The following is a 15,347-nucleotide window of genomic DNA, read 5'->3' as shown; positions in this document are numbered from 1 at the left end:
ATCAAGCGTGCACCTAAGGGAAGAATTAGTAGAGGTTTATATATGTATTTTATCTCCATGTAATATGTATATGTAACATAGATATTCATTAGTCTATTGTACAAATGTGGCAAACTTTAAACTGACATGTAACACATCAAATACAACTGCAAGGGGAAGCAATGTGTTACATGTCCATTTATATATTGCTACATGTGGAGGAAAATAATATCCAGAGAAACAGTATTACTTTTGCTTAGGTAGAAAATAAATGATGCCATGAGTAAATGAAAGAAAGGTAAAAAATTTTTAATATGACTCAAAACTATTTTCTTTGCAGATAAACTGGTGGAAGGCAATATGGCCTCCAATTGCAGAGGAAGAACGCCTGTCCCAACTGCATCCCGAGTCCTTCCATGCCCAGTGAGGGAGCTGCTGGTTGTCCAGACCCCACTCTCCTGTGCAGGGGCAGATTGGCAATAAAACAAAGAAGATTCCTGCTGGGTTGTCCCACTGTGGGGCAACCTGCTGGCCAGGGAACTGGCCCCGTCCCTAATAGCAATGCATTGAGTTACCTGCCTGGACCCTGGTACTGGTGCTCTGCTCTGGAGGTCCATGGGCTGCTTGTCTCCACCAGCTGGTGTGCTGTCTCATCATCGCCAGCACCGTTTTGGATTTCAGCCCTGATGGCTGTGTTGCTTCTGGCTCCGGTGCTGCTTACCTGACACCACTGCTGCCTGCTCTGCCTCTTTGGCGTGGTAGATGGCTCTCCCACAGGGTGTACTGAGCTCCTTGTGTGCCTCCATGGAACCATGATTCCTGGACCTGCCCACTATCTTGGGTCATGTTTTGTCATATATAAAACTTACAAGTGTCTTATTATGGATTTATTTCTTCTCTATTTTGTCAGCCTCTGTTCTGCTGCTAAATTATGAAAACTATTATAAAGCAAAATAATTAAAAAGAAATAATTTTTTTTAAGGAGGGTTGCTATCTCTTTATCTTCAACTGATATCTCCAGCTTATCTTTTAGTTGTCTAATACTATACAATTGTGTATACCACATTGCGGGATATTCAATTTGGCCCGAAGAGACATCGGGAGTAAAAACCCCCGATGTTTCTTTGGGTGCTGCGGTCAGGCTATTTAATTAGCTCGGCCGGTAACAAGTCCTTTTACACCCGTAAACACACAGGTTCAGTGAAACCTGTGTGTTTTCGGGTGAAATAGCCCCATTTTCGGATGAAAACTGGGCTGTTATCGGGCATTTTACTTCACCTAGCGGAGGCAGGTGAAGCAAAATCCCCGATAAGCCACGGCACGCGCCAGCTTATCGGGGCCAAATAGATAGCCCCCGGCGGCGAGACTTATCACCTGCCAGCGACGGGACAAATTGAACATTGGTGATTGCCTGCCTCATTAACTACGCTCATCTATATCACATCTACATATGCAGGGAACATTTTTATAAGCTTGCTATTTTAATGTTATGGCGCTGAGATGAGAGAGACTTAAGCCCCCCATAAATTGTGATGTACTGGGGCAATGTCCCGATCCTCCAATGGCCGATCAGCAGAGCATAATTAGTCATTAGGGGGTTGTTCAAGGGGTTCTTAAAGATATTGTTATTATGTATTGTTCTTTATAAATACAATATAATTATTGTCACGTTGTATAAATTTTTTAATAAAAGTTAGAGTAACAAAACTAAAAAAAAAAACTACTTGTGATGAAAACTGAATTTGTTACAAAATAAGACTTGCTGACGTTATTTTTGTGTAAATATAGTTTGGCAGTTATTGATGAAAAAGAAATGAACTGTTATCTCTTACATTTTAATTAATTGTATTGATTCTCATACAATACAGCTTTTCTTGTTTGTATTGTAAACATATTTTTCCCATTGTTACATCTTCTTATAATTGGCCCACCTTATTAAGATTCACTAGAATGTTTCTAATGTTTGCATAAATTTGCTCTCATTTACACTTCAAAGATCACTTGAGGTTGTGCTTATGATTTAGAGTTGATTATAAAATTCTGAGAAATCATTCACATATTATATTTGTTTGATGTTCAATGCAATTCCTCCACAAGAAACCTATATAATGAGGAAACGAGTATAATTTAGAAGGAAAGGATATATGTATATAAAGACAAACCTATATACGTATGTTTATTTGGACGCATGCAGAATACACCCAGCCATATGTACATCAAGCATGACAAGCGTGTAGTCTTATAGCACGCAAAAGTGTAGAGATACATACATCTCTTGTCTGTATTGTTTCCACCTCTTAAAATCCCATTACAATGGTCTTTCATCCAGTAGCTAAAATGTAAATGTCAATTAAGTAATGAGAATTTATGAGTAGAACTTCATTTAATATTGATACAATTTTAATGGTTTAATCACTAACAGCTAGAAACGTTATTATGTAATCACCTATGGGCTTTTCTGCACCCAGTATGCATGTGGCGGGCCTCTGACCAGGGTCTCAGTGTGATAGGCTGCTGGTAATTAACTCTATGGGGGTCATTCCGAGTTGATCTCTCGCTAGCTACTTTTTGCAGCCGTGCAAACGCATAGTCGCCGCCCACAGGGGAGTGTATTTTCACTTTGCAAGTGTGCGAACGCGTGTGCAATCGAGCGGGACAATTTTTTTTTCAGTTTCTGAGTAGCTCTGGACTTACTCAGCCCTGGCGATCACTTCACTCTTTTTGGTCCCGGAATTTACGTCAGACACCCGCCCTGCAAACGCTTGGACACACCTGCATTTTTCCAAGCACTCCCAGAAAACGGTCAGTTGACACCCACTAACTCCCACTTCCAGTCAATTTCCTTGCGCATGCGCATTGCGGTGCGTGCGCATTAGTAACCTGTTCGCTGCGCTGCAAAAAATGGCAGCGAGCGATTAACTCAGAATGACCCCCTCTTAGAGAAGTTAGCAAGCCAGAGTCCAGTATCCTGGAGGTCACAGATAAGGCACAGTAGTGGCAGGTGGCCAGTCCAGCACTGGGGAACGGTTACTACCTAGTTATGTTCGGATAATATGTATTGTCACTAGAAAAGATAACAGATAAGGTTATTGTATATATCAATATATTAATTACTCATACTGAAAAATCAATGAGAGGTTGTTCAGTATATGGTCCTAACGGCACAATAGGAAAAAAATACTTAAGGCCTGTACTGACGGGAGAGATGTGTGCTGAGCGATCTTAACACAGACCGCTCAGCACACATGTCTCCCCCCGCTCAGCACATCGCGATGTGCTGAGCGAGGGGGGACGACAACGGGGGCTGCTCACTTCACACAGCGCTGAAGTGATCGACCCGCTAGATTGAGCCTGCATGCAGTCTCAATCTAGCACCGGTGATAGCGATGTGCGGGGCCGCGCATCGCTATCGCTGGGGGGCATACACACGGCAGATCATAGTAACATAGTATTTGAGGTTGAATAGAGGCAAATTGCCCATCGTGTTCAACCTGTTTTAAGTTGTGATGATTCTACATACTTGCTAAATAATGTTTTATGACCAGTTAGCTACTATAACTCATGTTACCCCCGGATTAACCACTTTGATATTTTAAGTATTATAACCTTGGATAGCTTTTTCATTCATAAATGTATCCATTCCTTTTATAAATCCAATTACAGAGTCCGCCATTACCACCTTCCCTGGCAGGGAATTCCACATCCTGATTGCACTAACAGTGAAGAACCCTTTCCTCCGTTGCGTTCGGAACTTTCTCTCCTCCAGTCGCAACGAGTGCCCACGTGTCCTAAACTGTGTTCTTTTAATAAATAATTCCTCTGATAACTCTTTGTGATGTCCCTTTATATATTTGAAGATATTAATAATATCTCCTCTTAGGCGCCTCTTTTTTAGTGTATACATATTCAGCCTAGTAAGTCTTTCCTTATAGTCCAGTCCTTCTAGGCCTTTAATCAATTTAGTAGCTCGCTTTTGAACACTTTCGAGTTCACTGATGTCTTTTTTATACAATGGTGCCCAAAACTGAACACAATATTCCAGGTGCGGACGTACCAATGCCTTATACAGCGGCATGATTACATCCGAGTCCCTTGTCTCAATTCCCCTTTTTATGCACGCTAGCACCTTACTTGCCTTCTTTACTGCGTTTTGACATTGTGTATGGTCATTAAGCCTATTATCAATGAATACCCCTAAATCTTTTTCCAACTCTGTTTCCCCTAGGCGTTCCTCATTTAATATGTAGGATGCAAGTTTGTTTTTAGTCCCAAAATGCATAACCTTGCATTTGTCTGTATTGAACCTCATTTTCCATTTAGATGCCCAGAGTTCAAGTTTAGATAGATCATTCTGCAAGGACTCCACATCCAATTCTGAATTAATTACCTTACACAGTTTTGTATCATCTGCAAAAATTGACACTGTGCTTTCCAGGCCTATTTCTAGGTCATTGATAAATATGTTGAACAGTAGTGGTCTGAGTACGGACCCTTGTGGTATTCCGCTGACTACTGGGGACCAGCTTGAAGACTTCCCGTTGACCACTACTCGCTGTATCCTGCTATCCAACCAGCTGCTTATCCATGTGCAAATAGTTTTTCCTAGGCCAAGCTCCTTTAATTTGATCATCAGTCTCCTGTGAGGAACTGTATCGAAGGCTTTTGCAAAATCTAGGAAGACCACATCCACTGCTTTTCCTTGATCAAAATTATTGCTCACTTCCTCGTAGAAGCTAATTAAGTTAGTCTGACATGACCTGTCCCTCACAAACCCATGCTGGTTCTTGCTAATAATCCTAGCGGACTGTAGATACTCCTGTATGCCGTCCCTTAGAATTCCTTCCAATATTTTCCCCACTATAGATGTTAAACTAACCGGTCTGTAGTTTCCCAGAAGATTTTTGGATCCCTTTTTAAATAATGGCACTACCTCAGCTGTACGCCAGTCCTTCGGTACCATGCCTGATCTAATTGAACTATTGAAAATCAAGTATAGGGGTCGTGGTAGTTGTGAACTAAGCTCCATAAGAACCCTTGGGTGAAGTCCATCAGGACCAGGTGATTTATTAATCTTAATTTTGCTTAATCTCTCCCGGACTACATCTTCGCTTAAACAAGTATCTAACCATGAATCATTACTGTCACAATTGTTATGCTCTATTCCCACCAACAGTTCTTCACTGGTGAATACTGATGAAAAGAATTTGTTCAGTATTTCCGCTTTTATTTCGTCATCATTTATCAATTCTCCTAATTCATCTTTTAATGGACCTATATTCTCCTTTTTTAACCTTTTTACCATTTATGTATTTAAAAAACTTTTTAGGATTGGTTTTACTCTCTATAGCGATTTGCTTTTCATTTTCCATTTTAGCTGCTCTTATTCCTTTTTTGCATTTCTTATTACACTCCTTGTAATACTTGAAAGCTCGCTTTTTTTTATCGATTTCTGCCTTAACCTTCTTGTTAAGCCACATCGGTTTGAGTTTAATACTCCTGCATTTACTGCCCATGGGAATAAAGTTATGAATATTGCTATCCAGCAACCCTTTTAAAACATCCCACATTTCCGAAGTGTTCTTGTTATTAAACAGAACCTCCCACTCTATGTAGTTAAGTGCACATCTAAGCATACTGAAATTAGCCTTCCTAAAGTTAAAAGTTTTGGTGGAACCGCTGTAGCTATGTTTCCTGAAACTGATGTTGAATGTGATCATATAGTGATCACTGTTACCCAAAGTCTCCCCAACTTTAGTGTTTGATATAATGTCCACATTATTAGTAATTACTAGATCCAGGGTAGTTTTAGCCCTAGTTGGGTCCTCGACTAATTGAGACAAGTAGTGATCCCTAAACTTATTTAAGAACCTGCTGCCCCTCGCTTTAGCACATGAATCGTTATTCCAGTTTATATCCGGGTAATTAAAATCCCCAATCACAAAGATGTCCCCCAGTCCCGCAGCCGTTTTTATTTGCTGCAATAGTTGTTCTTCCTCATGTATGCTAATATCCGGCTGTTTGTAGCACGTGCCTATGACTAGTTTTTTTGCATCAATGCACTTATGATTTCACCCCATAGTGACTCCACATTATCACCAGTTTCCTCATAGAAAACCTCCTTTAGGTATGGTTTAAGTGATGGTTTAACATAAAGACATACACCTCCTCCTCTTTTGTTAGCGCTGTCCCTCCTGAAAAGAGAATACCCCTCCAAGTTAGCAACCCAGTCGTGAGAGTCGTCCCACCATGTTTCCGTAATACCTATAATGTCATACTCCGCCTTTGATGCTAACAATTCCAATTCCCCCATTTTCTCTAACGTCCTAGTGGATGCTGGGGACTCCGTCAGGACCATGGGGATTAGCGGCTCCGCAGGAGACAGGGCACAAAAATAAAGCTTTAGGATCAGGTGGTGTGCACTGGCTCCTCCCCCTATGACCCTCCTCCAAGCCTCAGTTAGGTTTTTGTGCCCGTCCGAGCAGGGTGCAATCTAGGTGGCTCTCCTAAAGAGCTGCTTAGAAAAAGTTTTTTAGGTTTTTTATTTTCAGTGAGTCCTGCTGGCAACAGGCTCACTGCATCGAGGGACTTAGGGGAGAGAAGTGAACTCACCTGCGTGCAGGATGGATTGGCTTCTTAGGCTACTGGACACCATTAGCTCCAGAGGGAGTCGGAACACAGGTCTCACCCCGGGGTTCGTCCCGGAGCCGCGCCGCCGACCTCCCTTACAGATGCCGAAGATGGAAGAGGTCCAGAAGCAGGCGGCAGAAGACTTTTCAGTCTTCCTGAGGTAGCGCACAGCACTGCAGCTGTGCGCCATTGTTGTCAGCACACTTCACACAGCGGTCACGGAGGGTGCAGGGCGTTTGGGGGGCGCCCTGGGCAGCAATGTATTATACCTTTTTATGGCTAAAAATACATCACATATAGCCCTTTGAGGCTATATGGATGTATTTAACCCCTGCCAGATCTCACAGATTCCGGAGAAGAGCCCGCCGAAATAGGGGGCGGGGCTTATTCTCCTCAGCACACAGCGCCATTTTCCTGCTCAGCTCCGCTGTGAGGAAGGCTCCCAGGACTCTCCCCTGCACTGCACTACAGAAACAGGGTAAAACAGAGAGGGGGGGCACTTTTTTGGCGATATAAATATATTTAAGCTGCTATAAGGATACAACACTTATATAGGGTTGTTCCCATATATATTATAGCGCTTGGGTGTGTGCTGGCAAACTCTCCCTCTGTCTCCCCAAAGGGCTAGTGGGGTCCTGTCTTCAATAGAGCATTCCCGGTGTGTCTGCTGTGTGTCGGTACGTGTGTGTCGACATGTATGAGGACGATATTGGTGTGGAGGCGGAGCAATTGCCGGTAATGGTGATGTCACCCCCTAGGGAGTCGGCACCGGAATGGATGGCTTTGTTTATGGAATTACGTGATAATGTCAGCACATTACAAAAATCAGTTGACGACATGAGACGGCCGTCAAACCAGTTGGTACCTGCCCAGGCGTCTCAGACACCGTCAGGGGCTGTAAAACGCCCTTTACCTCAGTCGGTCGATACAGACCCAGACACGGACACTGAATCTAGTGTCGACGGTGAAGAAACAAACGTATTTTCCAGTAGGGCCACACGTTATATGATCACGGCAATGAAGGAGACTTTGCATATCTCTGATACTACAAGTACCACAAAAAGGGGTATTATGTGGGGGGTGAAAAAACTACCTGTAGTTTTTCCTGAATCAGAGGAATTGAATGATGTATGTGATGAAGCGTGGGTTAACCCAGATAGAAAAGGGCTAATTTCAAAAAAGTTATTGGCATTATACCCTTTCCCGCCAGAGGTTAGGGCGCGCTGGGAAACACCCCCTAGGGTGGATAAGGCGCTCACACGCTTATCAAAACAAGTGGCGTTACCATCCCCTGATACGGCCGCCCTCAAGGATCCAGCTGATAGGAGGCTGGAAACTACCCTAAAAAGTATATACACACATACTGGTGTTATACTGCGACCAGCCATCGCCTCAGCCTGGATGTGCAGTGCTGGGGTGGTCTGGTCGGATTCCCTGACTGAAAATATTGATACCCTGGATAGGGACAGTATTTTATTGACTTTAGAGCAATTAAAGGATGCTTTTCTTTATATGCGAGATGCTCAGAGGGATATTTGCACTCTGGCATCAAGAGTAAGTGCGATGTCCATATCTGCCAGAAGAAGTTTATGGACACGACAGTGGTCAGGTGATGCGGATTCCAAACGGCATATGGAAGTATTGCCGTATAAAGGGGAGGAATTATTTGGCGTCGGTCTATCGGATCTGGTGGCCACGGCAACGGCCGGGAAATCCACCTTTTTTACCTCAGACCCCCTCCCAACAGAAAAAGACACCGTCTTTTCAGCCGCAGTCCTTTCGGTCCTATAAGAACAAGCGGGCAAAAGGACAGTCATATCTGCCCCGAGGCAGAGGAAAGGGTAAGAGAGGGCAGCAAGCAGCTCCTTCCCAGGAACAGAAGCCCTCCGCGGGTTCTGCAAAGCCCTCAGCATGACGCTGGGGCTTTACAAGCGGACTCAGAAACGGTGGGGGGTCGACTCAAGAATTTCAGCGCGCAGTGGGCTTGCTCACAGGTGGACCCCTGGATCCTGCAGATAATATCTCAGGGTTACAGGTTGGAATTCGAGAAGTCTCCCCCTCGCCGGTTCCTAAAGTCTGCTCTGCCAACGTCTCCCTCAGACAGGGCGACGGTATTGGAAGCCATTCACAAGCTGTATTCTCAGCAGGTGATAGTCAAGGTACCCCTCCTACAACAGGGAAAGGGGTATTATTCCACACTATTTGTGGTACCGAAGCCGGACGGCTCGGTAAGACCTATTCTAAATCTGAAATCTTTGAACCTGTACATACAAAAATTCAAGTTCAAGATGGAGTCACTCAGAGCAGTGATAGCGAATCTGGAAGAAGGGGACTTTATGGTGTCCCTGGACATCAAGGATGCTTACCTGCATGTCCCAATTTGCCCTTCACATCAAGGGTACCTCAGGTTCGTGGTGCAAAACTGTCATTATCAGTTTCAGACGCTGCCGTTTGGATTGTCCACGGCACCTCGGGTCTTTACCAAGGTAATGGCCGAAATGATGTTTCTTCTACGAAGAAAAGGCGTATAAATTATCCCTTACTTGGACGATCTCCTGATAAGGGCAAGGTCCAGAGAACAGCTGGAGGACGGAGTAGCACTAACCCAAGTAGTGCTGCAACAACACGGGTGGATTCTGAATTTCCCAAAATCTCAGTTGACCCCGACAACACGTCTGCTGTTCCTGGGAATGATTCTGGACACGGTTCAGAAAAAGGTGTTTCTTCCGGAGGAGAAAGCCAGGGAGTTATCCGAACTTGTCAGGAACCTCCTAAAACCAGGAAAAGTGTCTGTGCATCAATGCACAAGAGTCCTGGGAAAGATGGTGGCTTCTTACGAAGCAATCCCATTCGGCAGATTCCACGCACGAACTTTTCAGTGGGATCTGCTGGACAAATGGTCCGGATCGCATCTGCAGATGCATCAGCGGATAACCTTATCGCCACGGACAAGGGTGTCTCTTCTGTGGTGGTTACAGAGTGCTCATCTGTTAGAAGGACGCAGATTCGGCATACAGGACTGGGTCCTGGTGACCACGGATGCCAGTCTGAGAGGCTGGGGAGCGGTCACACAGGGAAGAAACTTCCAGGGAGTATGGTCAAGCCTGGAGATGTCTCTTCACATAAATATACTGGAGCTAAGAGCGATTTACAATGCTCTAAGCCTGGCAAAACCCCTGCTTCAGGGTCGGCCGGTGTTGATCCAGTCGGACAACATCACGGCAGTCGCCCACGTAAACAGACAGGGCGGCACAAGAAGCAGGAGAGCAATGGCAGAAGCTGCAAGGATTCTTCGCTGGGCGGAAGATCATGTGATAGCACTGTCAGCAGTGTTCATTCCGGGAGTGGACAACTGGGAAGCAGACTTCCTCAGCAGACACGATCTACACCCGGGAGAGTGGGGACTTCATCCAGAAGTCTTCCACATGATTGTGAACCGTTGGGAAAAACCAAAGGTGGATATGATGGCGTCTCGCCTCAACAAAAAACTGGACAGGTATTGCGCCAGGTCAAGAGACCCTCAGGCAATAGCTGTGGACGCTCTGGTAACACCGTGGGTTTCCAGTCAGTGTATGTGTTTCCTCCTCTGCTTCTCATACCCAAAGTACTGAGAATTATACGGCGAAGGGGAGTAAGAACGATACTCGTGGCTCCGGATTGGCCAAGAAGAACTTGGTACCCGGAACTTCAGGAGATGCTCACGGAAAATCCGTGGCCTCTACCTCTAAGACGGGACCTGATTCAGCAGGGACCGTGTCTATTCCAAGACTTACCGCGGCTGCGTTTGACGGCGTGGCGGTTGAACGCCGAATTCTATAGGAAAAAGGCATTCCGGAAGAGGTCATCCCTACACTGGTTAAAGCCAGGAAGGAGGTGACTGCACAACATTATCACCGCATTTGGAGGAAATATGTTGCGTGGTGCGAGGCCAGGAAGGCCCCCACGGAGGAATTTCAATTTGGTCGATTCCTACATTTCCTGCAAACAGGATTGTCTATGGGCCTCAAGTTGGGGTCCATTAAGGTTCAAATTTCGGCCCTGTCGATTTTCTTCCAGAAAGAATTGGCTTCAGTTCCTGAAGTCCAGACTTTTGTAAAAGGAGTACTACATATACAGCCCCCGATTGTGCCCCCAGTGGCTCCGTGGGACCTTAATGTAGTTTTGGATTTTCTCAAATCCCATTGGTTTGAGCCACTCAAATCGGCGGATTTGAAATATCTTACATGGAAAGTAACCATGCTACTGGCCCTGGCTTCAGCCAGGAGAGTGTCAGAATTGGCGGCTTTATCGTATAAAAGCCCATATCTGATTTTCCATTCGGACAGGGCAGAACTGAGGACGCGTCCTCATTTTCTGCCTAAGGTGGTGTCAGCGTTTCACCTGAACCAGCCTATTGTGGTGCCTGCGGCTACTAGCGATTTGGAGGATTCCAAGTTGCTGGACGTTGTCAGGGCATTGAAAATATATATTTCAAGGACGGCTGGAGTCAGAAAATCTGACTCGCTGTTTATACTGTATGCACCCAACAAGCTGGGTGCTCCTGCTTCTAAGCAGACGATTACTCGTTGGATTTGTAGCACAATTCAACTTGCACATTCTGTGGCAGGCCTGCCACAGCCTAAATCTGTCAAGGCCCATTCCACAAGGAAGGTGGGCTCATCCTGGGCGGCTGCCCGAGGGGTCTCGGCATTACAACTCTGCCGAGCAGCTACGTGGTCGGGGGAGAACACGTTTGTAAAATTTTACAAATTTGATACCCTGGCTAAAGAGGACCTGGAGTTCTCTCATTCGGTGCTGCAGAGTCATCCGCACTCTCCCGCCCGTTTGGGAGCTTTGATATAATCCCCATGGTCCTGACGGAGTCCCCAGCATCCACTAGGACGTTAGAGAAAATAAGATTTTACTTACCGATAAATCTATTTCTCGTAGTCCGTAGTGAATGCTGGGCGCCCATCCCAAGTGCGGATTGTCTGCAATACTTGTACATAGTTATTGTTACAAAAAAATCGGGTTGTTCTTGTTGTGAGCCGTCTGTTCAGAGGCTCCTACGTTGTCATACTGTTAACTGGGTTCAGATCACAAGTTGTACGGTGTGATTGGTGTGGCTGGTATGAGTCTTACCCGGGATTCAAAATCCTTCCTTATTGTGTACGCTCGTCCGGGCACAGTATCCTAACTGAGGCTTGGAGGAGGGTCATAGGGGGAGGAGCCAGTGCACACCACCTGATCCTAAAGCTTTATTTTTGTGCCCTGTCTCCTGCGGAGCCGCTAATCCCCATGGTCCTGACGGAGTCCCCAGCATCCACTACGGACTACGAGAAATAGATTTATCGGTAAGTAAAATCTTATTTTACCTGCTAGACTTCTTGCGTTTGCAAGCATACATTTTAGTTTATCGGTTCCTTTATTTGTTTGTTTTCCTAAAGATTTCCCATCCTGGTTAACTAGTGCATCCGTAGAGTTACTGATACAGACTGTCCTTCTCGCTCCCTCTCCAACCCCACCGTACTTTGTATTGCCCACCATACTTTTCTCTTTGGTCAACCCAATGTTCATGTCTAAATTTACCGCCCTGACATAAGTATTTTCCCTTAAGTCCCGTACAACATTTTCTATAGGCTGTAATGATAACACATAATCTTTTGTTAGCGCTGTCCCTCCTGAAAAGAGAATACCCCTCCAAGTTAGCAACCCAGTCGTGAGAGTCGTCCCACCATGTTTCCGTAATACCTATAATGTCATACTCTGCCTTTGATGCTAACAATTCCAATTCCCCCATTTTACCTGCTAGACTTCTTGCGTTTGCAAGCATACATTTTAGTTTATCGGTTCCTTTATTTGTTTGTTTTCCTAAAGATTTCCCATCCTGGTTAACTAGTGCATCCGTAGAGTTACTGATACAGACTGTCCTTCTCGCTCCCTCTCCAACCCCACCGTACTTTGTATTGCCCACCATACTTTTCTCTTTGGTCAACCCAATGTTCATGTCTAAATTTACCGCCCTGACATAAGTATTTTCCCTTAAGTCCCGTACATCATTTTCTATAGGCTGTAATGATAACACATAATTGTTATTATTTAATGCTTTAGCAATACCTTTCTTAACACCCTTATTAGAACCCATGTAAATACCCTTACCGGCTGCACTTTCCCTCCCCCCTTCTCCACCCCCTTTTATCTCACTACCACCATCCCTACTATACTCGCTGCATAACCCATAGTTTCTAGCTAAACCCTCCCCCCAGGCTCCTAGTTTAAAAGCTCCTCCAACCTACTAACCATCCTACCCCCCAGCACCGCAGCCCCTTCCTCATTCAGGTGCAATCCGTCACGAGAAAAAAGATGTTGCCTGACTGAGAAGTCCGCCCAGTGTTCCAAGAACACAAAACCCTCTTTCCTACACCAGTCTCTGAGCCACACATTTACCTCCCTAATCTCCCTCTGTCTCCCTGGGTTTAGCGCGTGGCACTGGTAATATTTCAGATTGCTTAGATTTTAAACACGGATCTCTCCGTGTGTACCCCCCTTTATTCTCCAGCTATAAATACCTGTTTGATATGTAATCAATAAATTGGTGACTGAACTACAATAATTAGCATTGGTAGAAACTGCAAATAAATGTAAGAAAAGATTAAATATTAACAAGACAATACTGGCATTAATAATTAATATTGTATGTTCATATAGGGAATTGTCAAAGTAACAGAATGTAGTTATAAAGGAATTTCTCCCCTTTTAAGGCATTTTTTTATATGGGGTTATTTGAATTTCTATGGATTTACTTGGGGTTCTGACTATGAGCATTTCAATTTGATAGTACCCTGTACCAGAGGCGTAACTAGGGTTTTCGGAGCCCAGGGCAAGATGAAGAGTGCCGCCCCCCCAAAAAAAAAAGCACACCCAAAAAGTAGTATGTGCGCGCCTAAGGCGCGCGTCGAAAAATGGGCATGGCCACGCACCAGAAGGGGTGTGGCCACTGAAAATGGGGCATGCCAACATGACTATCACCTACCCCGTGTCACCTCTCAGCACACTATCACCTACCCCTTGTGTCGTCTCTCAGCACACCTTCATTCAATTTTTGCACAGTACGCATGCAGAGTCCCCTTTTTACACAGTGCCAGATACATAATTGCCCCACAGTGCCAGATACACAATTGCCCCACAGTGCCAGATACACCGTGCCCCCATATTGCCCCACAGTGCCAGATACAATGCCCCACAGTGCCAGATACAATGCCCCACAGTGCCAGATACAATGCCCCACAGTGCCAGATACAAGCCCCACAGTGCCAGATAAAACGTCCCACAGTGCCAGATACATGCCCCACAGTGCCAGTTACAATGCCCCACAGTGCCAGATACATGCCCCACAGTGCCAGATACATGCCCCACAGTGCCAGTTACAATGCCCACAGTGCCAGTACAAGACCCCCCCCTTCCCCGCTCCCCCGCTTACTTCAGTCAGGATTCAGGAACGTCAGTCACCGCTGCGCTGCCCTCTGCTATGTGAGGGGAGGAGAGCGCAGCGCCTCTCCTGCCCCTCAACGCTTCAGGTCTCCGGCGGTGGCTATCTTAAATGTGGCGCCGGTTCGTTAGCCAATCAGAGCTTGCGGACCGGCAGCCAATCAGGATCCGGTCCGCAAGCTCTGATTGGCTAACGCCGCCGGAGACAGGGACAGACACACAGTGCCGCTGGCAGCACGGCAGCGGCAGTGAGGACATTGAGGGGCAGGAGAGACACAGCGCTCTCCTCCCCTCACATTGCAGCGTGACGGGGATGGGTGGGCATAATTTAGTACTGCTGCTACTGTAAGTATAAAGGCATTTGTAACTTCTCTGTGTTGCCGGTGGTACCAATCAGCGGCCGATTGGGATCGTAAAGCAGCCCGGGAAATGTATGGAAGCAGTCCTAATGGGGGCATGGTCTGTCGAGTGGGTGGAGTCTGTAAAGAGGACTCCTCTTAAGGCCTGATTCTGAGGGGGACTTTTACTAAGCAGTGATAAGAGCGGAGAAGTGAGCCAGTGGAGAAGTTGCCCATGGGAACCAATCAGCACTGAAGTTACATCTATAATTTGCATACTATAAAATGATACAGAGCTGCTGATTGGTTGATAGGGCCACTTCTCCACTGGCTCACTTTTCCGCTCTTATCACTGCTTAGTAAATGTCCCCCTGAGTTGGACACAGCTGCGGCCTCCTTGTGTCTTTTGCTGCAGTTGCGTCTGCATTCTAATACCACAACACTGCCCTCCCTGGTCTACATCCATGCATCCGACTGTTCAAGGACTGAGACGCCCTCTGTCAGTGTATACAGGCGCTGCAATCATGCTTTGTGCGTCTTTAGACGCCACCATCAGTCACACCTTTGAGACTTTCCCCAGCCCTATGTTAGCTGCAGATCATCCATCTGAGAATGGCCTCCAATGTGACCAGTGCAGTGTCTCCAGCGGTGCAAGTATGCGGGTACGCTCGGGTACGGAGTACCCTTAAGAATTTGGCAGCAGGTACTCAGTACCACCTGCCACACACTTTGCTATTACCACAATTATAATGTGCCACAAAGCAACAAGACCATGGTGCTTGGCAGCATGACGGCTCCTCCCACTTTGTCAGGGTTACTGGGAGTGCGACAGTGGCTTTATTTTCCTGTTATAATGGAGGCATTACTATATATTGTTATTAAATTGGGGGCATTACTATATATTTCTATTATACTGGAGGTCGCAGTATATATTTC

Source organism: Pseudophryne corroboree, chromosome 2 (genome assembly GCF_028390025.1).
Source record: "Pseudophryne corroboree isolate aPseCor3 chromosome 2, aPseCor3.hap2, whole genome shotgun sequence".
Classification (NCBI taxonomy): domain Eukaryota; kingdom Metazoa; phylum Chordata; class Amphibia; order Anura; family Myobatrachidae; genus Pseudophryne; species Pseudophryne corroboree.
Note: the sequence above shows the minus strand (reverse complement) of the source record.